Source organism: Mustela putorius, unplaced genomic scaffold (genome assembly GCF_011764305.1).
Source record: "Mustela putorius furo isolate JIRA1106 unplaced genomic scaffold, ASM1176430v1.1 tig00003914_pilon_pilon_pilon, whole genome shotgun sequence".
Classification (NCBI taxonomy): Eukaryota; Metazoa; Chordata; class Mammalia; order Carnivora; family Mustelidae; genus Mustela; species Mustela putorius.
In genome coordinates this window covers 1298629-1324972 of record NW_025422061.1, presented here as the reverse complement: position 1 = coordinate 1324972, position 26344 = coordinate 1298629, and the positions used below count along the sequence as shown (strand labels likewise).

General features: G+C 37.6%; 1 protein-coding gene across 1 annotated transcript in view; it reads left to right on the top strand.

Annotated features, from left to right (window-relative positions):
- The window catches only part of LOC101675935 (butyrophilin subfamily 1 member A1-like), a 117065-nt gene that overhangs the window by 24601 nt on the left and 66120 nt on the right, over nt 1-26344 (top strand). The gene's annotated exons all lie outside the window — the stretch shown is intronic.

Here is a 26344-nt window from a genome sequence, read left to right as displayed (position 1 = left end):
AGGCCACGCTGACCCCGCGTGGGCTTCGCCCCGGTTTAGCCTCTGGAGCGATGTCCCTCAGCGGAACAGACTTTTAAAAGTCCTGATTTTGTGCGCGGTTGCTCCGCCGCTTGCCGGGAGCCGGCCCCTCCCCCCGGGGTCTATCTTCCCGTAGCTTTGGATTCACTTCTCCGCTGGTCCTACCTTTCAGAAAGTGGTTGTTTTTCTGTTTCCAGAATTGCTGTTCTTCTTCTCTTCGATCTGCCGATGGATTTTCAGGTGTTTGCAATCTTTAGATAAGCTATCTAGCTGATCTCCGGCTAGCTGAAGCAGTCTCAGCTTGCTACTTCTCCGCCATCTTGACTCCTCCCCCATAAATAAATAAAATCTGTTATGGAATTAATATTTATGTCCTCCAGCGGTGCCTAGCTAGTTCAGTCTGTAGAGGATGTGCCTCTTGATCTCAGAGTTGTTAGTTCAAGCCCCACTTCCGGCATGGAACCTACGTTTCCACCTAGGCAGCGGCTGTCACCTCTTGGATGTATCTTGATATTTTTGTAAAAGGACTCAACTTTCCTAAGATAAAGGTGGATTAAAAATTGGTTTTCCAATAGGGGTAGCATTGATTGAGGACAGGGGATTACCTTGAAGTTTAACTCTATATGAATTTTGGAAAATACAATAAAGAAGGAATAAACTAGACTAAACTAAACTAAATTTAGAAAAAAAATTAAAAAAAATAAAAATGCAAAAGGAAAACACAGGTATATGTATCAAAAATTTCAGGTTAGAAGTTTATTATGTAATTTGATGTACTGGACATCTCACTGTAATGGTAAATAGGTTAAAAATTATCTGTATTAAAAAAATACGATTCTGAATAGTGGGAACGAGTTAAAAATAAACATTGTCCTATGAAATATTGGTGGTTGTTCTCTTGTCGTCTTTTTTTTTTTTTTCCTGGTTGGTTTTCTGGAGAAGGGGCCTGCCACGTGGGTTTTCAGTCAATGATGTTCCCTGAGTTAAGTCCTCCCGCCCCCCTTAAGGGGTTGGGCTCTGAGGAAACCTGTTTCATCAGGCTTTTGTTCTCTGGAGGTTTTTATATTTGTTCACTTTTTTTTTTCTTTTGCCTTGACTGCTTTTGATGTTTTTTGTTGGTTTAGAGGAAAGCAAACTGCACCCTGACCTCCCTCTCAGAGAGAAGCCTCAGTCTGGGACCCTGTGGGTGTTACAGAGTGCATATAAATTCCCCCTTGGCTGCTGGCAGAGCAGGTTCTGAGTCGCGGTCACAGGGGGCAAAGGGTCTTCTGCTTGTACCCAAAACCATGGCAGCGGTGGCTGTCTCAGCAGCTCCAGACTCCCACAGTGGTTCCAAGGAGCAATTGCACACTGAGATTTTCCCACTGGTCCGGCCTGGGAATGCCTGGTCTTTCTGGGTCTAAGAGCACCTAGCTTGCATGCACATCTCTCAGGGGAGGCTGTGGGTGGTGCAAGCGTCTCAGGCTCTGAAAGCCTGGCATGGTCCGAAAGCACCAGGCTGGGCCTTCATGCACCTGTCTCAGAGGAGGGTGAGGGGCGTGCGCATCTCAGGCTCTGTAGCAGGGCTTGGCATTTTGCAGGCTGGTGAAGCTCCCAGCCTCTCTTAGGAGCCAGAACCCAGGCATTCTCTGGCATGCTGGTGGCTCAGGGAGCAAGACCTGGTTTCTCTGTCATACTCTCTCTGGCTCAGCAACAGTGGAGGCTTTCCTGGGACCCGGGACTTAAGGCCCGTCTCTAGCTGTCCCGATTCCCACAATTTCCTCCCATACACACACCCTGCTATCCTTTGCTCTTTCGCACTGCTTTCAACCAGTCTCCAATTAATGCTGGTCCCCTGATGCAGGGCACTCTCGTATTAGGGGTATTACTTTCCAATCAGCCACCTCTGGTGGCTCCCTCCCACTTTTGTTTATCTTCTGATATCAGTCTGGCGTTCCCATTCCACTTTAACTGCTCATTGGCGTCTTCTGCCCCTGTAGTGATCCAGACATGTAAAATTCTGATCTCAGGCTGATTTCATGGGTGATCGGAGTTCTTTGGTAGGTAATCAGCTCACTTTAGAGTACAGGTTTAAAAGGCGCCTCCTCCTACTTCCCCGCCATCTTGTCTCCCCATATTTTCTATTTATTTAATTATTTAGTCTCAATGTTTTTCTAACATTGTCCCTTTCTTCTAAATTTTCCAATGTGTTGACGTATAATTGATTACAGTGGATATTGTTATCCTTTGTGTCTCTGTGGTAAGAGATGTAACATCTAGCTCTTTATTTCTTGTTTTATTCATTTGAATTCACTTTTTTTTAAGTGAGATGAGCTAAAGATTTGTCAACTTCAATTGCTTTTTCAAAGAATCAAATCTTTACTGATCTTTTCTATTGTCTTTTTAGTTTCTATTATATTTAATTCTGGTTTGATCTTTGCCGTTTCCTTCTTAACATATGCTTTGGGCTCCTTTAATTCTTTTTCTAGTTCTTTAAGTGTAAATTAAGGATTTTTAGGTTTTCCCAGATTTTTTGATTATGCACTTATTGCTATGAACATGTGTTTGATCCATAGTGAAATCTATAATCAATAATTGCACTAATAGTAAAATATCTGTGCAAAATAAAGTGCAACTGGTGTAAAGGTGAAGTCTGCCTTTCTTCCAGAGTATGTGAGTTTGATTAAATGTAAGACCAATAGCCACAGCACTGTGCATTTAAATAGTTTTTCAAGCATCTTTTCATGATTTAATCTTCTGTTTCATTTTTCCAGATTTTCAAAGTAACGTGAGGAAGGGGATACCTGGGTGGCTCAGTCAGCTTAGTGTCTGAATCTTAATTTAAGGTCATGAGATAGATCCCAACCCTAGGCTCCATCCTCAGCGTGTAGTCTGGGATTTTAACTCCCTCTGCCTCTCCCGCTGTGCTGTCTCACTTGATCTCAAATTAACAAATAAAATATTTTTTTAAGTAACATTATTTTTTATTTATTTTCAACATAACAGAATTCATTGATTTTGCACTGCACCCAGAGCTCCATGCAACCTATAATACCCACCACCAGCTCCCCCAACCTCCCACCGCCCACCCCTTCAAACCCCTTAGATTGTTTTTCAGAGTCCATAGTCTCTCATGGTTTACCTCCCCTTCCAATTTCCCTCAAGTCCCATCTCCTCTCCATCTCCCTAGGTCCTTCATGTTGTTTTTTATTCTCCACAAATAAGTGAAACCATGTGATACTTGACTCTCTCTGCTTGATTTATTTTACTCAGCATAATCTCTTCCAGTCCCGTCCATGTTGCTACAAAAGTTGGGTATTCATCCTTTCTGATGGAGGCATAATACTCCATAGTGTATATGGACCACATCTTCCTTATCCATTTGTCCATTGAAGGGCATCTCACTTCCCTCCACAGTTTGACGACTGTGGCCATTGCAGCTATAAACATTGGGTTACAGATGGCCCTTCTTTTTGCTACATATGTATCTTTGTGGTAAATAACCAGTAGTTCAATTGCAGAGTTATAGGGAAGCTCTATTTTTAATTTCTTGAGGAATTTCCACACTGTTCTCCAAAGAGGCTGCACCAACTTGCATCCCCACCAACAGTGGAAGAGGGTTCCCCTTTCTCCACATCTCCTACAACACATGTTGTTTCCTGTCTTGCTAATTTTGGCCATTCTAAATTGTGTAAGGTGGTATCTCAATGTGGTTTTAATTTGAATCTCCCTGATGACTAGTGATGATGAACATTTTTTCATGTGTCTGATAGCCATTTGTATGTCTTCATTGGAGAAGTGTCTGTTCATATCTTCTGCCCATTTTTGGATATGATTATCTGTTTTGTTTGTGTTGAGTTTGAGAAGTTCTTAATAGATCCTGAATCTCAACCTTTTGTCTGTACTTTCATTAGCAAATATCTTCTCCCATTCTGTGGGTTGCCTCTTTGTTTTTTTGACTGTTTCCTTGGCTGTGCAGAAGCTTTTGATCTTGATGAAGTCCCAAAAGTTCATCTTCACTTTTGTTTCCTTTGCCTTTGGAGACATATCTTGAAAGAAGTTGCTGTGGCTGATATTGAGGAGATTACTGCCTATGTTCTCCTCTAGGATTCTGATTGATTCATGTCTCATTCAATGGTACTTGGTATCTTCTACATAATGTGACTTAATTACAAAGTCTCTTTGTATGATATAGATTGTTCATTCTTTAAGTAAAGGTTAAATAATGTTATCTTAGAAAAGTTATGTTTAAGTCATATTATAAAAACTAGATAAGCAATCTGGTACATTAGACAAAAATCACATTTGCATAAAAATATCTTTTTAAGTTTTATATAGCATCATAAGAACTACTACTATAAAATGTGGTTGACAGAAGCCAATTATTCCTCTTAGAGCTACTCTTGCTGTAACCCCTGTGTTTTGGTATGTTTTCATTAGCCTCACAGTACTTTTCTTTTAATTTCTCTCTTTTTTTTTAATTTTTTATTTTTTATAAACATATATTTTTATCCCCAGGGGTACAGGTCTGTGAATCACCAGGTTTACACACTTCACAGCACTCACCAAATCACATTTAATTTCTCTTTTGATTTCATTTTCTAACGATTGATTTTTCAGTAACATGTTGTTTAATCTTCACATATTGGTAAGTTTTCTTTTTTTTCTTCTTGTAATTAGCTATGATTTTTATACCATTGAAGTTTGAAAACATGTTTGATAAGTTTCAAATCTTTTTAAACTTACCAAGTATTTTTTTGTGTGTTTATGCAGCACAATAAATCTTGGAACACTAAAAAAAATAAAATTTAATTTAAAAAAGACTACTTAAAAAAAGGATTTTTTTTGACTTAACATACGCTCCATTTCAGATAATTTCCTATGTGCATTCAAGAACACTGTGTATTCTGTTGCCTTTCTAAGGAATGCTCTGTATATATCCATTAAGTCCTTCCAGTCTCAAGTGTCATTTAAGGCTAATGGTCCCTTATTGATTTTCTGTTTGGATTATCTTTTCAAAGATGAATTTGCAGTATTGATGTCCTCTGCTATTACTGCATGCTGTATATTTCTTTCATTGTCTGCTAATATTTTCTGTATATATCAGGTAGTCTTATACTAAGGATGTAAAAATTAAAAATATTATATTGTCTTATTACTTTGAGCTATTAATCATTATATAATGACATATTTGTTTCTTATTGCAGTATTGTCTTAAAGTAATGTTTTTGTTTGTTTTGTTTTCTTTAGATACCATTGCAACACCTCCCCCAACATTCTTTCGATTTCTATTTTTATGGAGTATATTTTCCCTTTAATCTTTTTTCCCCCCTTTCAGTATTGACTATGGGGTGGATGGACTGTTGTGAAGCATTTAAGAACTATTTATCAGTTTCCTATAGGCTAGGGGTCTTGTGGATGCACACGCCATTGGATCCCAAATATAGATTTTTTTAAAGATTTTATTTATTTATTTGACAGGCAGAGATCACAAGTGGGCAGAGAGGCAGGAAGAGAGAGAGGAGGAAGTAGGCTCTATGCTGAGCAGAGAGTCTGATGTGGGGCTCGATCCCATAACCCTGGGATCATGACCTGAGCAGAAGGCAGAGGCTTTAACCCACTGAGCCACCCAGGTGCCCCCCAAATATAGATGTTTTTGAGGGCTTATCCCTCAGGTATAGTTTTTAGTATTTGGGTGGCCAGATGTAAAGTTCACATCCTTTGCTCATTAAGCAAAAGTTTATCATTGTAAGTTCCCTCCCAATTATGGCTTATTATTCTGGTTTTGGGGTTTATAGGGAGATTATGTCTCAGCCTCACCTTTTTACTTCAGTGTGGATTTTTTCCTCACTCACTTGATATATAGGAGCTGCTCAGTTATTTTTTCCCTAGAGAATATTCTTCCATGTGTAGCTGTAGACTCATTTTTTCTTCTATGGGGAGTGACTTTAACATTCGCCTACATCACTATCTTAAACTAAACCCCTCTAAACTAGTATTTTCCATTAATTCTGTTTAGTTTAACATGACTCTTCTTCTAAAAGTGGGCCTAGAAAAATTTTTCTGTGGCCCTACGAAGCTTGCTCACTGCTCACTGCTGTCAGGACATGATTTAGAACTCTGGTATTCTAGGGCCCTGCTGTATCCAACCACCAGGAGGACCTTTGGAAAGGTGTTTAAAATATTTTGTTTTTAATAAAATTACTTATGTTTCACATAAGTGTGTGAAGTGTTTAAATTAAATGTCACTTCCAATATGAAAATCCAGATTTGTATGAATATTAATCCAATTGAGGATTCATGTGATCATGTGATTGTCAGCTGCTGGGTTAATAGAAAAAAGTACTAAATATGCTATTTAAATGAAAAATTTCAGGTGGAAGAGTTAATCAGTGAATCTTCATAGAGATGATATTTATTTTATGAAAGACATGCTGTTGAATATTAAGGTAAATATATATATATATATATATATATATATATATATATATATATATATCCAAAAAAGAGAGAAAATAAAAAGAAAAAAGAAAGAAAGAAAGAAAGAAAGAACCTCTTGCCTGTACCGTCCTTTGGAAATATCTTCTCCCATGCCGTGGGCTGCCTATTTGTTTTCTTGATTGTTTCCTTTGCTGTGCAGAAGCTTTTGATTTTCATTAAGTCCCAAAAGTTCATCTTAGTTTTTGTATCATTTGCCTTTGGAGACATATCTTGAAAGAAGTTGCTGTGGCTGATATCAAAGAGATTACTGCCTATGTTCTCCTCTAGGATTTTGATGTACTCCTGTCTCACATTGAGGTCTTTTATCCATTTTGAGTTTATCTTCATGTATGGTGTAAGAGAATGGTCGAGTTTCATTCTTTTACATATAGCTGCCCAGTTTTCCCGGCACCATTTATTGAAGAAACTGTCTTTTTTCCACTGTATATTTTTTCCTGTTTTGTCGAAGACTATTTGCCCATATAGTTGAGGGTCCATATCTGGGCTCTCTACTCTGTTCCACTGGTCTATGTGTCTGTTTTTATGCCAGTACCATGCTGTCTTGGTGATCACAGCTTTGTAGTAAAGCTTGAAATCAGGTAACATGATGCCCCCAGTTTTATTTTTGTTTTTCAACATTTCCTTAGCGATTCAGGGTCTCTTCTGATTCCATACAAATTTTTGGATTATTTGCTCCAGCTTTTTGAAGAATGCCGGTGGAATTTTGATCAGAATGGCATTAAAAGTATAGATTGCTCTAGGCAGTATAGACATTTTAACAATGTTTATTCTTCCGATTCAAGAGCATGGAATGGTCTTCCATCTTTTTGTGTCTTCTTCAATTTCTTTTATGAATGTTCTATAGTTCCTCGAGTACAGATCCTTTACCTCTTTGGTTAGGTTTATTTCCAGGCATCTTATGGTTCTTGGTGCTATAGTAAATGGAATCAATTCTCTAATTTCCCTTTCTCTATTCAGCAACATGGCTGGATACATTGTACGTTGACTTTGTATCCTTCCACGTTGCTGAATTGTTGTATGAGTTCTAGTAGTTTGGAGGTGGAGTCTTTTGGGTTTTCCATATAAAGAATTATGTCATATGTGAAGAGATAGAGTTTGACTTCTTCATTGCCAATTTGGATACCTTTTATTTCTCTTTGTTGTCTGATTGCTGTTGCTGGGACTTCTAATACTATGTTGAACAAGAGTGGTGAGAGTGGGCATCCTTGCCATGTTCCTGATCTCAACGGGAACAACAGAACAACTACCACTTCATTGGACAATTTTTATTATTAATTCAATCCCACTATTCTGGCTCATTTATTTATATCGACAATTTTTTATTATTATATAGATAATTTTTAACCTATTTACCATCACAGTGAGATGCCCAGTACATCAAATTCCATAATAAGCTTCTAACATGAACTTTTTGATACATACACCTGTGTTTTACTTTCACATTTATATTTTTTAAATTTCTTTTTTTTTTAATTTTAGTTTAGTCTTGTTTATTCTTTTTTTATTTTTTATTTTCTAATATTCATATAGTGTTAAACTTTAAGGTAATCCTTTTTCATTATTATTTTTAATATATTTCATTTAAAACAAAATTTGAGAGAGAGCACAGGCAGAGGGGAAGGTGTGAAGATGGAGAGAAAGAACTTTAAGCTGACTTCGTGCTCACCTTGGAACCTGATGCAGGGCTCTATCTCAGGATCCTGAGATCATGCCCTGAATCACAACCAAGATATGGACAATTAATTGACTGAGCCATCCAGGCACCCCAAGTTCCCTTTTATACCTAAATTCTTGTACTAATTGTTTTTGATTTTTCTCACTCATTGCCTCTGATGTTACTGCATTCTTAAATATGTATTCTCTTATTTCATTATTTATCAGTTCTCCAGCATGATCTTTCGAGCTTGAAAGATTATTAATTAGCCCACACTGTACTCTTCTCAACTCCTTTCTTCATAATGCTAACAGAGTCCTATTAAATTTTTTGTTCAAACTCATGTTAAGTAATTGTGTCAGCGTGACAATGCAAATGCCCTTACTGCTCTTTCTGTAGTAAATTTTATCATGCATTACCTTTCATTTTTCCCGAAGTTGGCATTAACCTCCATCTACTCATTTGTATGTTTTTAATTATCTGTTCTTCTAGAAGTCTCCTCTATGTTCTCTTTATAAGTAATATATTTTCCATATACTTAAAATCAATAATTTCATTGTATTCAAAGACATTTGCTTTGGCTAAATCTTCATCCCAGGCATAAATCTGGAATTTCTGTTTCTTGGTCTTGTGTTGAGCTCTCTATACTCTGCGTCTTTCTCTTGGCCTTCTGTGGTGTTTTAGTCAATCACATCTCCCTATAAGTTTCAAAAATGAATATAGCTGAGTAATATTCCATTTTATATGTGAACTGAGATGTCCTTGAACATATGACTAGATAAAGAATATGTGGTTCATATATGCATAGGAAGATTACTTAGCAATCAGACAGGATGAATACCCACCATTTGCATCAACATGAACGGAACCAAGGGTTATGTCAAGTGAAATAAGCCAAGAAAAGAAAGACAGTTATCATATGGTTTCACTCATATATGGAATATAAGGAAAGTGCAGAGGATAATAGGGGAAGGGAGGGAAAAGTTAATGAGAATAAATCAGAGACAGAGATAAACCATGAGAGACTCTGGACTTAAGGAAAGAAACTGAGGGTTGTGGAATGGGTATGTGGAATAATGGGGATGTGTGATGGGCATTAAGGAGGGCACATGATGTTATGAACACTGGGTGTTATATAAAACTAATGAATCATTGAAAACTGCACCAAAAACTAATGATATGCTATATATTGGCTAATTGAACTTACAAATACTAAATTCATTATAAAATATATATAGCAATGGTATATGTTTTCTCTAATTTTTTAAATAAGACTTAGGTTGTTATAGCCTTCCCTCTTGGACCACCTTTGCAGTATCCCAGAGGTTTTGAACTGATATGTTTTCATATTCATTAGATTTAATGAATTTTTTAAGTTCTTCTTTGATTTCACATTTGAACCATTCATTCTTTAGCAGGATCCTCTTTAATTTCCAAGTGTTTGAGTTCCTTCCAGATTTCTTCTTGTGATTGAGATCCAGTTTCAAAGCACTGGTGTCTGAAAATATACAGGGATTAATCTCAGTCTTGGTATCAGTTGAAACCTGGTTTGTGACCTAGTATGTTATCTATTCTGCAGGAAGTTTCTTGCACACTCCAAAAGAATGAGTATTCTGTTGTTTCAGGGTGGAACATTCTGTATATAACTGTGACATCCATCTGGTCCAGTGTGTCATTGAAAGCTCTTCTTTCTTTACTGATCTTCTGCTTAGATGATCTGTTTGTTGCTGTGAGTGTGGTGTTAATATCCCCTACTATTCATATATATTTATCAATATGCTTTTTACTTTAGTTTTTTTTTTAATAGGCTTAAGTAATTGATTGCCCTCATGTTGCAACATAGATATTTTTAATTATTAGGCCTTCTTGTTGAATAGACCCCTTACATAAAATGTAGTGTCCCTCTACATCTCTTACCACAGTCTTTGGTTTAAAATCTAGTGTCTCTGATAGGAGGATTGTTTACTCAGCACTTTTGAGGTCCATTAGTATGGTAAATGATAATCCACCCCTTCACTTTCATTCTGGAGGTGTCTCCAGGTCTAAAATGAGTCTCCTGTAGATAGCATATGGATGGGTCTTGCTTTTTTTTAAAGATTTTATTTATTTGACAGAGGTAACAGGTAGGCAGAGCAGCAGGCAAAAGGATAGGGAGAAGCAGGTTCCCTGAGGAGCAGAGAGAGCCTAAAGTAGGGCTCGATCCCAGAGCCCTGGGCCTGAGCTGAAGGCAGATGGTAACAAACTGAGCTGCCCAAGTGCTCCTGGTTCTTGTTGTTTTTTGCTTGTTTGTTTGATTGTTTTTTGTTTTTTTTTTTCCAATCTAGTGCCCTATGTCTTTGGTCAGAGCATCATGTACACCCAGAGTAATTACTAAAAGATATGCATTTAGTGTGATTGTATTGCTTGTTAATTCCCCGTTTCTGAAGTTTTTCTCTGTTTCTACCAGTATATGCTATTCTTGGGGTCTCTCTTCAATTACAGAATCACCTTTAATATTTCTTGCAGAAGTGGCATGGTGGCCATATATTCTTTGTTTCTGCCTGTCCTGGAAGATCTTTAACTCTCCTTCAATTCTGAATGATAGCCTTGCTGGATAAAGTAATTTTAGCTGTATGTTCTCCTCATTTAGCTCCCTGAATATATATTGCAAGCCCCTTCTACCCTGCCAGGTTTCTTTGGATAGGTCTTTTGTTTTCTGTTGTTCCACCCTCCATACTTAAGGAATCCCCTCTCCCTAGTTGATCTCAGGATAGTTTCTTTGGCTATAAGATTTTCAAGCTTCATTATTATATGTTGGGGTGTTGATCTGTTTTTATTGATTTTTGGAGGGGTCCTCTATGCCTCTTGGATAAGAATGTTTCTTTCCCAAGATTAGGGAAATGCTCAACCATGATTCACTGAAATAAACCTTATAGCCCTTTCTTTCCATCCACTTGGGAATCCCAATAATTCTGACATAAGTTCATTTCAAAGCATCATTAAATTATTGAAGATTTTTCTCATGGGCTACTAGTTGTCTCTTTTTTCTTCAACTTCATTTCTATCAGCTTCCCCTTTAGATCACTTATTCCTTATTTAGCCTTGTTGACCTTAGTGTTGGAACATCCAATTTAAACTGCATCTCATTCATAGCATTTTTATATTTGATCTCATTTCCTCCCTTAGTGATTCTGAGTTATCATATATTTTTTTCCAAGCCTAGCTATAAACTTTATAATTGCTATCCTGAATACCATCTCTAACACCATACCTAAATCCATATTGATTCACTCTGTGTCAGAGAATGTTGCCTCTGGTTCCTTCTTTGTTGTGAGTTCCTCCTTGCCCTTGGAAGGATGGGTGTAAATGTACCCAGACTAAAATATCAACCAAAACTCAAGCAAACTGCACTCTAGGAAAAATCCAAGGTGGTCAGAAGTCACCACACAAAAGCACACAAAGCCCAAATGCAACAAAGATATATATATATATATATATATATATATATATATATATATATATATATTATGGTTCTGGGAGGAAAGACTATAATCTTCCAGGATAGGAAAAAAAAAAAAAAAACAGGTGATCCACTTGTTCTTGATTGAGTTTTTTTCTGTGTGTTAGACAGTACATCCCAAAATTGCAAAAATAGTAATGTTTATATTTATATAAAAATAAAATTGAATATATAGAAAAAATATCTTGAAGCATATATATTTTATATGTAGATGTGAAAATATAAAATTTAAAAGGAGACTTAAAAACATAAGCTACCAAGTAAGAACCTAGTTGAAATGGGGAAAATGAAAAAAAAAAGCAAAATTATTTTTACTGCAGGATAAAGGAGTAATGAGGAATCACCTGTATCTCAATGTGTTATTTTCCACTGGTGCTGGATAGTTACAGTCTCGTGGGATCCATAAGTTTGTCATTCACCTGTTCTTCCAGTCTGTCTTCGTGGGTGGAGTTGGGGTTTTGCTGCTCTAATTTTTCTGGTATTTGTGCCTGGGAGGAGTTGCTGCACCCCTTGTAAAGGAGAGGGGCTTAATGTAAGTTGGGCCTTTATGTGGCTTTTGTTATCTGGTGGCTTTCTGTCCTTTTTCAGAGAGTTAGAGCAAAAATGGTAATGACTGGATTCCCAGACTGCAAGATTATTCTCTCCCCTTTTCAATAAACTCTACCAGTCAAACCAACCCCACTTCTGTGTGCACCATGATTCACAGAAACCTAAGGACCAGGCCCACAGAAATGCTCCTGGGGGATTAGCAGGGGTCCATGTATGTCTCTGCACTTTGTTTCCTTGGGAATTTGAAGGTTTGTGGGTTTGCACAAGAATTCTACTCTGCTGATGCCAGGTGATGGATGGATGCCACTCTTACTATTCTATCCAGGGCCACTATGACCCTGAGAGCTTTTTCACAGTCAGAGGCACAGTCATTATTCCCTACCAGAGGATGGTAAGTGACCTGCACATTCTAGACCTTTTCTGGGTGCTCAGGCAAAGAGCAGTCTCCCTATCAGTCTGGCATGGTTTATGGCAACACAAGTCTCTCCTGGGACTTCTGAGTGTTAACTAGTTTCCCCACTTTGCTATTTGGGAACTCTATCAATTTAGGCACCCAGTTCTTTCCATGATTCCTGGGATCCTGAGACCACAGTGACCCACCTGGAATCCTGCCTTTTGCATCCCCTGAGCTGCTTTCAGAAAGGGATGTCTCACTGGGGTAGATTTCTAAGGTTTCCTACTTTGCTATGTGGTGTTATATGACTTTCCAGTACCCAGCTTATGGAGGCTCCCTACCCCCTATTTATCTTTGGATGTTTTCCTGCTGATTCATGATTCCATACCTTCAACCTTGAAAAATCTGTCATTTGTTTTGCTTGTAGATTTCTGCATATATTTCCTTACATCTCAGGCTGAGTGTGTGGATATTCAGAATAGTTATATAGGTATCAAACTAGATTCCAGAGACCAGATGAAGTGAGGTCCCCTACTCTTCTTCCTTCTTGCCTCCCTCCCCCTTGATATGATTCTTAATCACATTTTTGGATACAAGTACTCAACTTTGGATAACAAAATAAAAATGCATACATGTATGCATATATGCATACATACACAAGACCACACTATGTTAAAAAGTTTTTGCACAGGAAATGAAACATCCAATATATGAAAGAGGCAACCTACTGAATTAGAGAAGATATTCTCAAATGATATATCCGATAACAGATCCATATACATCCACATATTTGAAAAACTTATACTCCTCAGTGCATAGGAAAAATATGAATCAGAATGAGGTGCAGAGAACCTAGGTAGACATGTTCCAAAGAAGATATACAGATGGCCCAAAGGCAAATGAAAATTCGCTAAGTTTTTCTCTCAAAGAAATGCAAATCAAAACCATGTCATACCATATTACACCTATCAGAATACTCATATCAAAAAGTGAAGGAATACCTAGTGTTGGGAGGATGTTGAGTAAAAGAAATCCTTATGCACTGTAGGTGGAAATGCAAATTGTGGCATGTTCTATGGAAAAGAGTATGAATATTTCTCAAAAAAAATAGAACTACTATATGATTCAGTAGTCTATTTTTAATACTTAAAAAATGAAAACACTAATTTGAAAAGACACATACAATCCAAATTAATTGAAGCAATTTTTTTTTTTTTACTATTGACAGGATATAAAGAAAACCTAATCTGTGAATAGGTAAATAGATAAAAAATATGTTACACACACACACAATTAAATAATACTCAGACATAAGAAAGAATAAACTCTTGCCATTTGTGAAAACATTAATGGACTTAGATGGTCTTATGCTAAAAGATATAATTGAAGACAGAAAAACACAAATACCATAAAATCTCATTTATATGTGGAATCTCAAAACAAAATATATGAAGAAACAACCCAGAAACAAAGTCATAGTTACAGAGAATAGACTGATATTTGACAGAAGTCAGGGAATGAGTATACAGATGAGAAATTAGAGGGATTAAGACGTACTATCTGCCAGTTTTTAAATAACACATGGGGATGTAATGTAATGTAGATAGTTAATAATTTTTTTCAGTGTTTATTTTTTTTCATTTATTTATTTTCAGCATAACAGTATCATTATTTTTTCACCACGCCCAGTGCTCCATGCAAACTGTGCCCTCTATAATACCCACCACCTGGTACCCCGACCTCCCACACCCCCGCCACTTCAAACCCCTCATATTGTTTTTCAGAGTCCATAGTCTCTCATGATTCACCTCCCCTTCCAATTTACCCCAACCCCCTTCTCTCTAACTCCCCATGTCCTCCATGCTTTTTGTTATGCTCCACAAATAAGTGAAACCATATGATAATTGACTCTTTCTGCTTGACTTACTTCACTCAGCACAATCTCTTCCAGTCCCGTCCATGTTGCTACAAAAGCTGGGTATTCATCCTTTCTGATGTAGGCATAATACTCCATAGAGTATATGGTCCATATCTTCTTTATCCATTCGTCCATTGAAGGGCATCTTGGTTATTTCCACAGTGTGGCGACCATGGCCATTGCTGCTATAAACATTGGGGTACAGATGGCCCTTATTTTCATGACATCTATATCTTTGGGGTAAATACCCAGGAGTGCAATGGCAGGTTCATAGGGAAGTTCTATTTTTAATTTCTTGAGGAATCTCCACACTGTCCTCCAAAAAGGCTGCACCAACTTGCATTCCCACCAACAGTGGAAGAGAGTTCCCCTTTCTCCACATCCTCTCCAACACATGTTGTTTCCTGTCTTGCAAATTTTTGCCATTCTAACTGGTGTAGGTGATATCTCAATGTAGTTTTAATTTGAATCTCCCTGATGGCTAGTAGTGATGAACATTTTTTCATGTGTCTGATAGCCATTTGTATGTCTTGATTGGAGAACTCTCTGTTTCTATCTTCTGCCCATTTTTTGATATGCTTGTCTGTTTTGTGTGTGTTGAGTTTGAGATCTTTATAGATCCTGGATATGAACCTTTTGTCTGTACTGTCATTTGTAAATATCTTCTCCCATTCCATGGGTTGCCTTTTTGTTTTCTTGATTGTTTCCTTGGCTGTGCTGAAACTTTTGATTTTGTTGAAATCCCAAAAGATCATCTTTGCTTTTGTTTCCTTTGCCTTTGGAGACATATCTTGAAAGAAGTTGCTGTGGCAGATATCAAAGAGATTAATGCCTATGTTCTCCTCTAGGATTCTGATGGATTCCTGACTCACATTGAGGTCTTTTATCCATTTTGAGTTTATCTTTGTGTACGGTGTAAGAGAATGGTCGAGATTCATTCTTCTACATATAGCTGCCCAGTTTTCCCGGCACCATTTATTGAAGAGACTGTCTTTTTTCCACTGTATATTTTTTCCTGTTTTGTCGAAGACTATTTGCCCATATAGTTGAGGGTCCATATCTGGGCTCTCTACTCTGTTCCACTGGTCTATGTGTCTGTTTTTATGCCAGTACCATGCTGTCTTGGTGACCACAGCTTTGTAGTAAAGCTTGAAATCAGGTAACGTGATAACAGTTTTTATTTTTGTTTTTCAACATTTCCTTAGTGATTCGGGGTTTCTTCTGGTTCCATACAAATTTTTGGATTATTTGCTCCAGCTCTTTGAAGAGTACTGGTGGAATTTTGATCGGAATAGCATTAAAAGTATAGATTGCTCTAGGCAGTATACACATTTTAACAATGTTTATTTTTCAGATCCAAGAGCATAGAATGGTCCTCCATCTTTTTGTGTCTTCTTCAATTTCTTTCATGACTGTTCTGTAGTTCCTTCAGTACAGATCCTTTACCTCTTTGGTTAGGTTTATTCCCAGGTATCTTATGGTTCTTGGTGCTATTGTAAATGGAATCAATTCTCTAATTTCCCTTTCTGTATTTTCATTGTTAGTGTATAAGAAATCCACTGATTTCTGTACATTGACTTTGTATCCTGCCAGGTTGCTGAATTGCTGTATGAGTTCTAGTAGTTTGGAGGTGGAGTCAATAATATTTTAACAATATTGCATTGTAATGGTAGCCAGAGATGTTGGTGACCATTTTTAAACGTATAATTAGGGTGTACATCTAAAATTAAAACAAAATGATGTGTCAATTATTATTCAATAAAAAAGAAATGAATTGTTTAATGAATAATAAATACCAAGCCACACTGTAATGCACATGGTAAACAATCTGCCAATGAAAATGATCGTGTAACACTTAATCAGTGAGACTGTAAGAGAGAAAGAAATCTCACCCACTTTTCCAAACAATTGGTTCAATCCATTACATGCAAGTCTCAAAATATACAATAAAAACTTTGTCTTAACTAAAACAATTTGATATTACTTTATGCTACACATTTTAAATTCATATAGTTATTAAGGGATTAACTGTGCTAATCATTTGCTTCTATCCAAAACAAAAATAGAGCTTTCTTTACATGTATGAGAAGCAAGAAGTTAGATCTTGGAGCTATATGGTTCTAGGTTTAACATACACAGGGAAGGGGAAATATGGCAGAGAAGTAGGGATGCTGCTTCAACCAGTCCCCTAAAGTGAACTAAATATCTACCTGAACACTCTGATTATACACTCCTGGATCTCCTCCAGGGCAGAGGACATCAGTGGAGATGTAACGTGGAGTGGGAAGGCTTTAACTGAGATAGGAGGATAAGCAGAAGAGGGAGGGAACCACCAGAAGCGATGCATTGGAAAGCAATACCCCAATAAATGCCCTGTGGTTGGAGACCAGGATTAACTTGGAGTCTGGTTTAAAATCACTAAAAAAGAGCAAAAGATCTTAAGCGGCAAACACCTGAGCCAGAAAGAGTGCAGCAGCACCTTCAGTTCCTGGTCCTGAGCCCCAGGCTGTGTGCTGCTTGGACCATCACTCAACTGGTCGTACTCCCGCTTACCCATGAGGGAGTCTGGTGGGCTAACTAGAACCACACACTTTTTTTTTTAATTAATTTTTTATTTCCAGTGTGACAGTTTTTATTATTTTTGCACCACACCCAGTGTTCCATGCAATCCGTGCCCTCTATAATACCCACCACCTGGTACCCCGACCTCCCAACCCCTGCCTCTTCAAAACCCTCAGATTGTTTTTCAGACTCCATACTATCTCATGGTTCACCTCCCCTTCCAATTTCCCCCAACTCTCTTCTCATCTCAATCACACTTTTGCACTCTGCAAGCACTGTGTGACCAGGGTCTGACTGCACCCCACCTACACCAAAGAAAACACTCTTGCCCTGGCGAGAGGGCACTCGGCAGCAGTCTCTAGGACCGCTGAGGGTCTGGACCCTCCCAGCCAGCACCTGAATGAACTTGGCACAATCTCAGGATTTATCAGCAGCCTGAGTTGCTTGACTGAACGCACCCTGCAGTGTGGGCCTGGTCCTCAGACAGCAGTCCCAGCAAAGGTAGCCACCAGAAGTGGGATCCCTGGACAAATATTGCTCATGGTTTTACTTGCACTGGGGTGCAGAGACAAGCAGGTGTTTCAGGCAATGCCTGAGAGAGTGGCTGGAGGCCCACATATGGTCTGTGGGAGGTTGTGGTGTTCAGTGGAGTTTGCAGAGTGGGAGTCTGAGTGTTCTGGACAACCCAGGGGGAGAAGAATGAGGCTTCTTTATGAGGTGGAGGTTTGGGTAGAGTTGGATTACCATTAAACCTCCAAAATGCTGCAAAAAGCTGCCAACACCCCCCCCACACAAAAGCCTGAAAAACTGGTTTCCACAGAGTCCAGCTGTTTTATAGGGAGCATGGTGACTCAGCCTTAGGAAGACTTACTGAAAAAAAATGTATCAAGCCCCTTCTCCAGGAGGCAAGCCAAAAGAATGAGACAACAACCACCAAAGGGACCCCATAAAATTGTAAAACTCCAACATTAGGAGAAAACATATATTAAGCTCCTGGTATTGCCCTAAAACCTGTATATTTCATACATTCATTTTTTTACAAATTCATTTTCATGATTCTTGTTTTTTTAATTTCTTTAACCTACCTAATATTACAACTAAAGGTTTAATACGACACACTCCATAATAACCTTTTAAGTTGAACTTTTTCATAAACATAACTGTGTTCCTCTTTTTCTTTTCTTTTTTCTTATTTTCTTAATACAAATAGATATATGCCTCAAGGCAATCATTTTCCTCTATTCAATACTACCCCTACATATAAACCAGGTTTAGTATCCCTTTATCTCTGGAAAGTTTAATCCTTTAACAAAGATAACAAGAGGAAGAACCAAAATAACTTTCCTCACCTACATAACGATTTATAACCACCTTTTCCTTCTGTCTGTGTTTCTGTGTATTTGTTTTTGTTCTGGTATTATATGAATCTTGGGTTTATTTCGGCTGTGCTCTTTGTGTTCTTTTTTGTTTTTTCCTCGACATTTACTTTTGTCAGTCTTTTTTTTTTCTTTCCATTTTTGTTTATATTCCTTATAAATTTTATTTTTGGTGCTCACTTTGCCTGGGTTTTCTTTTTTTCTCTCTCTCATCCCCTTTCTTTCTCTCTTTTTCATTTTCCTTTCTTTTTGGTAGTGACTTCTGATTGCTCTGAAGTTTTCCAGGGAACAACTCACCTGGATCATGGTTGGCATATTCAGCTACAGATTCCCTCAACCACTTCTCATCAAAATGATTAGGATGAGGAACACCCAACAGAGTAAAATTTCAGAGGCTGTGCCTTCTCCATCAGAACTGTTGGATGTGGATGTGAACAGTATGTTGCAAAAAGAATTCAGGGTAACAATGATCTAGGCAATGACAATGTTGGAGAAAATCATTAGTGACAACATGGACTCTCTAAAGGCAGAAATGAAAGCCACCAAGGCTGAAGTTAAAAATGCTATGAATGAGATCCAATCTAATCTAAATACTGCAATGGTATTAGTATTAATATTAGTTTTAGTATTAGTATTATAGTAGAGTAACCGAATCAGAAGATAGAAATAGTGATCTAGAGGACAAAATGAAAAATAAAAAAGATGAGGAGGAGGCATGGTTCAAACAGCTTAAAAGTCATGAAAACAGAATTAGGGAAATAAATGATGTGATTAAATATTTCAACATCAGAATTATTGGGATCCCTGAGAGGACAGAAAAAGACAGAAGACTATAAGATATAGTTGAACAAATTCTGGATGAAAATCTTCCCAGTCTGGGGAATAGCACAAGCATTCATGTCCTAAAGATAGAAAGAAAACCCCCCAAGATCAAGGAATCTAGAAAAACCTAAAGACATTTGATTGTAAGACTCATGAACCACAATTTTAGACAAGAGGTTCTGAGGACAGCTAGGGGGAAGAGATTCCTTAAGTACAGAGGAAGATCTGTGAGAATAACCTCACATCTGTCCACTGAAATCTGGAAATCCAGAAAGGGCTAGCAAGACATATTCAGGGCACTAAATGAGAAGTACATGCAGCAGGAATACGTTATCCTGCAAGGCTCACATTCAAAATGGATGAGGAGATAAAGATCTTTCAAGACTGGAAAGATTTAAAAGTGTATGTGTCTATCAAGCCAGCACTATAAGAAATATCAGTGTAGTTTGATTAAAGAATAATGAATCCAAGAGTGAAACAGAACAGAAATTTACAGACAAACTATAGAAACAAGGATTTCACAGGCAACATGATGTCAATAAAAATGTATCTTTCAATAATCACTATCAATGTGAATAGCCTAAATTCTGCCATAAAACAGGAAAGTTTTGTATGTTGGATAAAATGACAGGGCCTGCCCATATGCTGTCTACAAAAGACCAATTTAGAACTTAACAATATATCCAGACTGAAAGTGAAGGGATGGAAAAGTAAATTCCATGACAACAGGCCTCAAAAGAAAGATGGGGCAATGATTCACATATCAGATAAATTAGATTTTAAACTGAAAACTCTAGTCAGAGCCACTACATCAACGAAAGGATATATCCACCAATAAGGTCTAACAATTGTAAATATCTATGTCCTCCAATATGAGAACAGCCAACTACATAAGCCAAATGTTAATCAAAATAGACAGTCATATTGATATAAATACATTAATAGTAAGGGATCCTAACCCACCACTCTTAGTAATAGATCACCCAAGAAGAAAATCAACAAAGAAACCAGAGCTTTGAATGACTCATTGGATCAGATGGACTTCATAGATATATACAGAACATTCCACCCTAAAACAACAGAATATTCATTCTTCTAGAGCACACATGGAACTTTATCCAGAAGAGACCCCATACTGGTTCACAAATGAGGGCTCAACCAATGCTGAAAGATTGAGATTACCCCCTGCATATTTTTAGACCACAGTGTTTTGGAACTGTAATTCAATGACAAGAAAAAGTTTGAAAGTGATTCAAATATTTGGAAGCTAAAGAACACCCTGCTTAAGAATGTTTGGATCAACCAGAAAATCAAAAAAGAACTTAAAGAATTCATGTAAACCAATGAGAATGAAGACTCATTGGTCCAAAACCCTTGAGATATGGCAAAGGTGGTCCTAAGGGGGGGAAAATAGCCATTTATGCCTTACTTAAAAAAAAATACAGAATACACGAACTCTCTTTAAAAATAGAGTTCTCTGGGGGCACCTGGGTGGCTCAGTGGGTTAAGCCTCTGCCTTCGGCTCGGGTCGTGATCTTAGGGTCCTGGGATCGAGCCCCACATCGGGCTCTCTGCTCAGCAGGGAGCCTGCTTCCCCCCCCCTCTCTCTCTGCCTGTCTCTTTGCCTACTTGTGATCTCTCTCTCTCTGTCAAATAAATAAATTTTAAAAATAGAGTTCTCCTTAAAGAAATAGAAAGTCAACAACAAATTAAGCCAACCCCATGCATAAGAAGGGAAATAATTAAGATTAGAGTTAAGATCAATGAGTTAGAACTAGAGATACAGTACAACACATCAACGAAACTGGAAGCTGGTTTATTGAACGAATCAATAAGATTGATAAACCACTGGCCAAACTGATCCAAAAGAAAGGAGAGAGGACCTAAATTAATAAAATAATGAAGGAAAAGGGAGAGATCATGACTAATACCGAGGAAAAAAATATAATCATCAGAAGTTACTATTAACAGTTATATGCCAACAAGTTAAGCAATCTAGATGAAATGGATGTGTTCCTGGAAACCTATAAACTTTAAAAACTGAATCAGGAATAAATTGACAACCTGAATAGACCAATGTCTAGTAACAATATTGAAGCAGTGATCAAAACCTCCCAGAAAACAAGAGCCCAGGACCTCATGGATGCCCTGGAGAATTCAGAGAAGAAATAATACCTATTCTCCTGAAGCTGTTTCAAAAAATATAAGCAGAAGGAAAGCTTCCAGACTCTTTCTATGAAGCCAGCATTACCCTGATCCCCAAACCAGGCAAAGACCCCATCAAAAAGGAAAATTTCAGACCAATATCCCTGATAAATATGGAAGCCAAGATTCTCAACAAGGTCCTAGCTAATAGGACTCAACAGTACATTAAAAAGTTTATACACTATGACCAGGTGTGTTTTATCCCTGGGTTGCAAGGGTGGTTCAACATTTTAAAATCAATCAATGTGATAGAACAAATCAGTGAGAGAAGAGAGAAGAACCACATGGTCCCTTCAAATGTTACAGAAAAAAAAATTGACAAGATACAGTATCCAGGGCACCTGGGTGGCTCAGTGGGTTAAGCCACTGCCTTCGGCTCGGGTCATGATCTCAGGGTCCTGGGATCGAGTCCCGCATCGGGCTCTCTGCTCAGCAGTGAGCCTGCTTCCTCCTATCTCTCTCTGCCTGCCTCTCTGCCTACTTGGGATCTCTCTCTGTCAAATAAATAAATAAAATCTTAAAAAAAAAGATACAGTATCAATTCCTGATTAAAATGCTTCAAAGTATAGGGATAGAGAAAATATTCCTCAACTTTATAAATTCTGTGAAAAACCCACAGCAAATATCATCCTCAATGATGAAAAGCTGACAGTCTTCCCTTTGAGTTCAGGAACACGACAAGGATTTCCACTTTCACCATTGTTGTTCAACACAGGGCCAGACGTCGTAGCAACAGTAATCAGACAATAAAGAGAAATAAAAGGTATTGAAATTGGCAAAGAAGCAGTCCAACTCTCTCTCTTCACAGATGACATGACACTTTATATGGAAAACCCAAAAGAGTCTACTCCCAAACTACTAGAACACATACAGGAATTCAGTGATTTCAGGATACAACATCAATGTACAGAAATCAGTTCCTTTCTTATACACTAACAATGAAAATATGGAAAGGGAAATTAGAGAATTGATTCCATTTACTATAGCACCAGAATCATGAGATACCTGGGGATAAACCTAACCAAAGAGGGAAAGGATCTGTACTTGAGGAACTACAGAACACTCATGAAAGAAACTGAAGAAGACAAAAAAAAAAAGATGGAAAAGCATTCCATGCTCATCAATTGGAAGAATTAACATTGATAAAATGTCTATACGGCCCAAAGCAATCTATATCTTCAATGCCATCCCGATAAAAATTCCACTTTCATTTTTCAAAGCGCTGAAACAAACAATCCTAAAATATGTATGAAACCAGAAGAGACCCTGAATTACTAAAGAAATGTTGAAAAAGAAGCACAGAACTGGGAGCATCATGTTGCATGATTTCAATCTTTACTGGAATGCTGTGTTCCCCAAGGCAGACATAGTGTTGGCACAAAAAACAGACACATAAAACAGTGGAACAGAGTAGAGAGCACAGGTATGGACCAACAAGTCTATGGTCAACTGATCTTTGACAAAGCAGGAGAAATATACAGAGGAAAATGTCTCTTCAATAAATGGTGCTGGGAAAATTGGACAGCTATGTGTAGAAAAATGAAACTTGACCATTCTCTTACACTATAAACTAAGATAAACTCGAAATGGATAAAAGACCTCAACATGAGGAAGGAATCTATCAAAATCCTAGTGATGTACATAGAGAGAAACCTCTCTGACATCGGCAACAGCAACTTCTTTCAAGATATGTCTCCAAAGGTAAAGAAAACAAAAGCAAAAATGAACATTTGGGACTTCATCAAGATCAAAAGCTTCTTCACAGCAAAGGAAACCATCAACAATACAAAGAGAAAGCCCAAAGAATGGGTGAATATATTCTCAAATGACAATACAGACAAAGAGTTAATATCCAGGAACTATAAAGAACTCCTCAAACTCAACACACACACACACACACACACAAAAACAGATAATCACATCATAAAATGTGCAGAAGACATGAACAGACACTTCTCCAAAGAAGATATACAAAAGGCTAACAGTTACATGAAAAAATGTGCATAATCATTAGCCATCAGGGAGATTCAAATCAAAACCACATTAAGATACCACCCTCACCAGTTAGAAGGGCCAGACTTAACAAGACAGGAAATGACAAGTGTTGGAGAGGATGTGGAGAAAGAGGAGCCTTTTAAACTGTTGGTTGGGATGCAAGTTGGTGCAGCCACTTTGGATAACAGTGTGGAGCTTCCTTATGAAATTAAAAATAGAGCTTCCCTATGACGCTGCAATTGCACTACTGGGTATTTAACCCTAAAGACACAGATGTAGTGAAAAGAAAGACCATCTGTAACGCAATGTTCAAAGCATCAGTGGCAACTGACAACAAACTGGAAAAAAATAAAAAAAAAAGATATCATTCAACAGATGAATGGATAAGGAAGATGTGGTCCATATACACTATGGAGTACTATGCCTCCATCAGAAAGGATAAATACCCAACTTTTGTATCGACATGGATGGGAATGAAGGAGATTCATGATGATGATGATGATGATGATTTACTGACTTGAAATAAGCAAAGTAGAGTGAGTCAATTATCATGTGCTTTTACTTACTTGTGGAGCATAAGGTATAACATGGAGGACATTAGTAGACGCAGAGAAGTCAGTTGGGAAATCATGTGAGACTGTGGACTCTGAGAAACTGAGGATTTTGGTGAGCCTGCTGGTAGGTATTAAGGAGGGCATGTGTTGCAGGGAGCACTGGGTGTGGTGCCTAAATAATGAATCTTGTAACAATTTATTTAAAAGTAAATTTAAATTTAAAAACATTAAAGAATTTTGGATTATTTGCTCCAGCTCTTTGAACAATACTGGTGGAATTTTGATCGGAATAGCATTAAAATTATAGATTGCTCTAGGCAGTATAGACATTTTAACAAAGTTTATTCTTCCGATCCAAGAACACGGAATGATCTTTCATCTTTTTGTGTCTTGTTCAATTTCCTTCATGAGTGTTCTGTAGTTTCTCAAGTACAGGTCCTTTACCTCTTTGGTTAGGTTTATTCCCGGGTATCTTATGATTCTTGGTGCTATAGACAATGGAATCAATTCTCTAATTTCCCTTCCTGTATTTTCATTATTAGTGTATAAGAAAGCCACTGATTTCTGTACATTGACTTTGTATTCTGCCATGCTGCTGAATTGTTGTATGAGTTCTAGTAGTTTGGGGGTGGAGTCTTTTGGGTTTTCCATATAAAGAATCATGTCATCTGCAAAGAGAGAGAGTTTGACTTCTTCACTACCAATTTGGATAACTTTTATTTCTCTTTGTTGTCTGCTTGATGTTGCTAGGACTTCTAATACTATGTTGAACAAGAGTGGTGGCATAAATACAGACACATAGACCAGTGGAACAGAGTAGAGAACCCAGATATGGACCGTCAACTCTATGGTCAAACAATCTTCGACAAAACAGGAAAAAATATACAGTTGGAAAAAGACAGTCTCTTCAATAAATGGTGCTGGGAAAAATGGGCAGCTATATGTAGAAGAATGAAACTCGACCATTCTCTTACACTGTACACAAAGATAAACTCAAAATGGATAAAAGACCTCAATGTGAGACAGGAATCCATCAGAATACTAGAGGAGAACATAGGCAGTAATCTCTTCGATATCAGCCACAGCAACTTCTTTCAAGATATATCTCCAAAGGCAAAGGAAAGAAAAGCGAAAATGAAATTTTGGGACTTCATCAAAATCAAAAGCTTCTCCACTGCAAAGGAACCAGTCAAGAAAACAAAGAGGCAGCCCACAGAATGGGCGAAGATATTTGAAAATGACAGTACAAAAGGTTGATATCCAGGATCTATAAAGAACTCCTCAAATTCAATACATATAAAACAGACGAGCATATCAAAAAATGGGCAGAAGATATGGATGGACACTTCTCTAATGAAGACATACACATGGCAATCAGAGACAGGAAAAAATGTTCATCATCACTAGCCATTAGGGAGATTCAAATTAAAACCACATTGAGATATCACCTTACACCAATTAGAATTGCTGAAATTAGCAAGACAGAAAACAGCATGTGTTGGAAGGGATGTGGAGAAAGGGGAACCCTCTTCCACTGTTGGTGGGAATGCAAGTTGGTACAGCCTCTTTGGAAAACAGGGTGGAGTTTCCTCAAGAAATTAAAAATAGAACTTCCCTATGACCCTGCAATTGCACTCCTGGGTTTTTACTCCAAAGATACAGATGTAGTAAAATGAAGGGCCATCTCTACCCCAATGTTTATAGCCACAGTCGCCAAACTGTGGAAAGAACCAAGATGCCCTTTAACGGATGAATGGATAAGGAATATGTGGTCCATATACACTATGGAGTATTATGCCTCCATCAGAAAGGATGAATACCCAACTTTTGTAGCAACATGGATGGGAATGGAAGAGATTATGCAGAGTGAAATAAGTCAAGCAGAGAGAGTCAATTATCACATGGTTTTACTTATTTATGGAACATAACAAATAGCATGGAGGACATGGGGATATAGAGAGGTGAAGGGAGTTGGGGCAAATTGGAATGGGAGGTGAACCATGAGAGACTATAAACTCTGAAATACAATCTGAGGGTTTAGAAGTGGCAGGGAGTGGAAGGTCAGGGTACCAGGTGGTGGGTATTATAGAGGGCATGGATTGCATGGGGTACTGGGGTGGTGCAAAAATAATGAATACTGTTATGCTGAAAATAAACAAAAAATAAATTAAAAAAAATAAAATAATAAAAACGTTAAAAAATACACAAAGAGATAAGAATATTATCATTCTTTATGTTTATATTTTAAAGTGATAACCCTAGATCCTTATGAAAGAAGTATTTGAACATGAATACTTGAAGAAAAGAACTTTGAATGA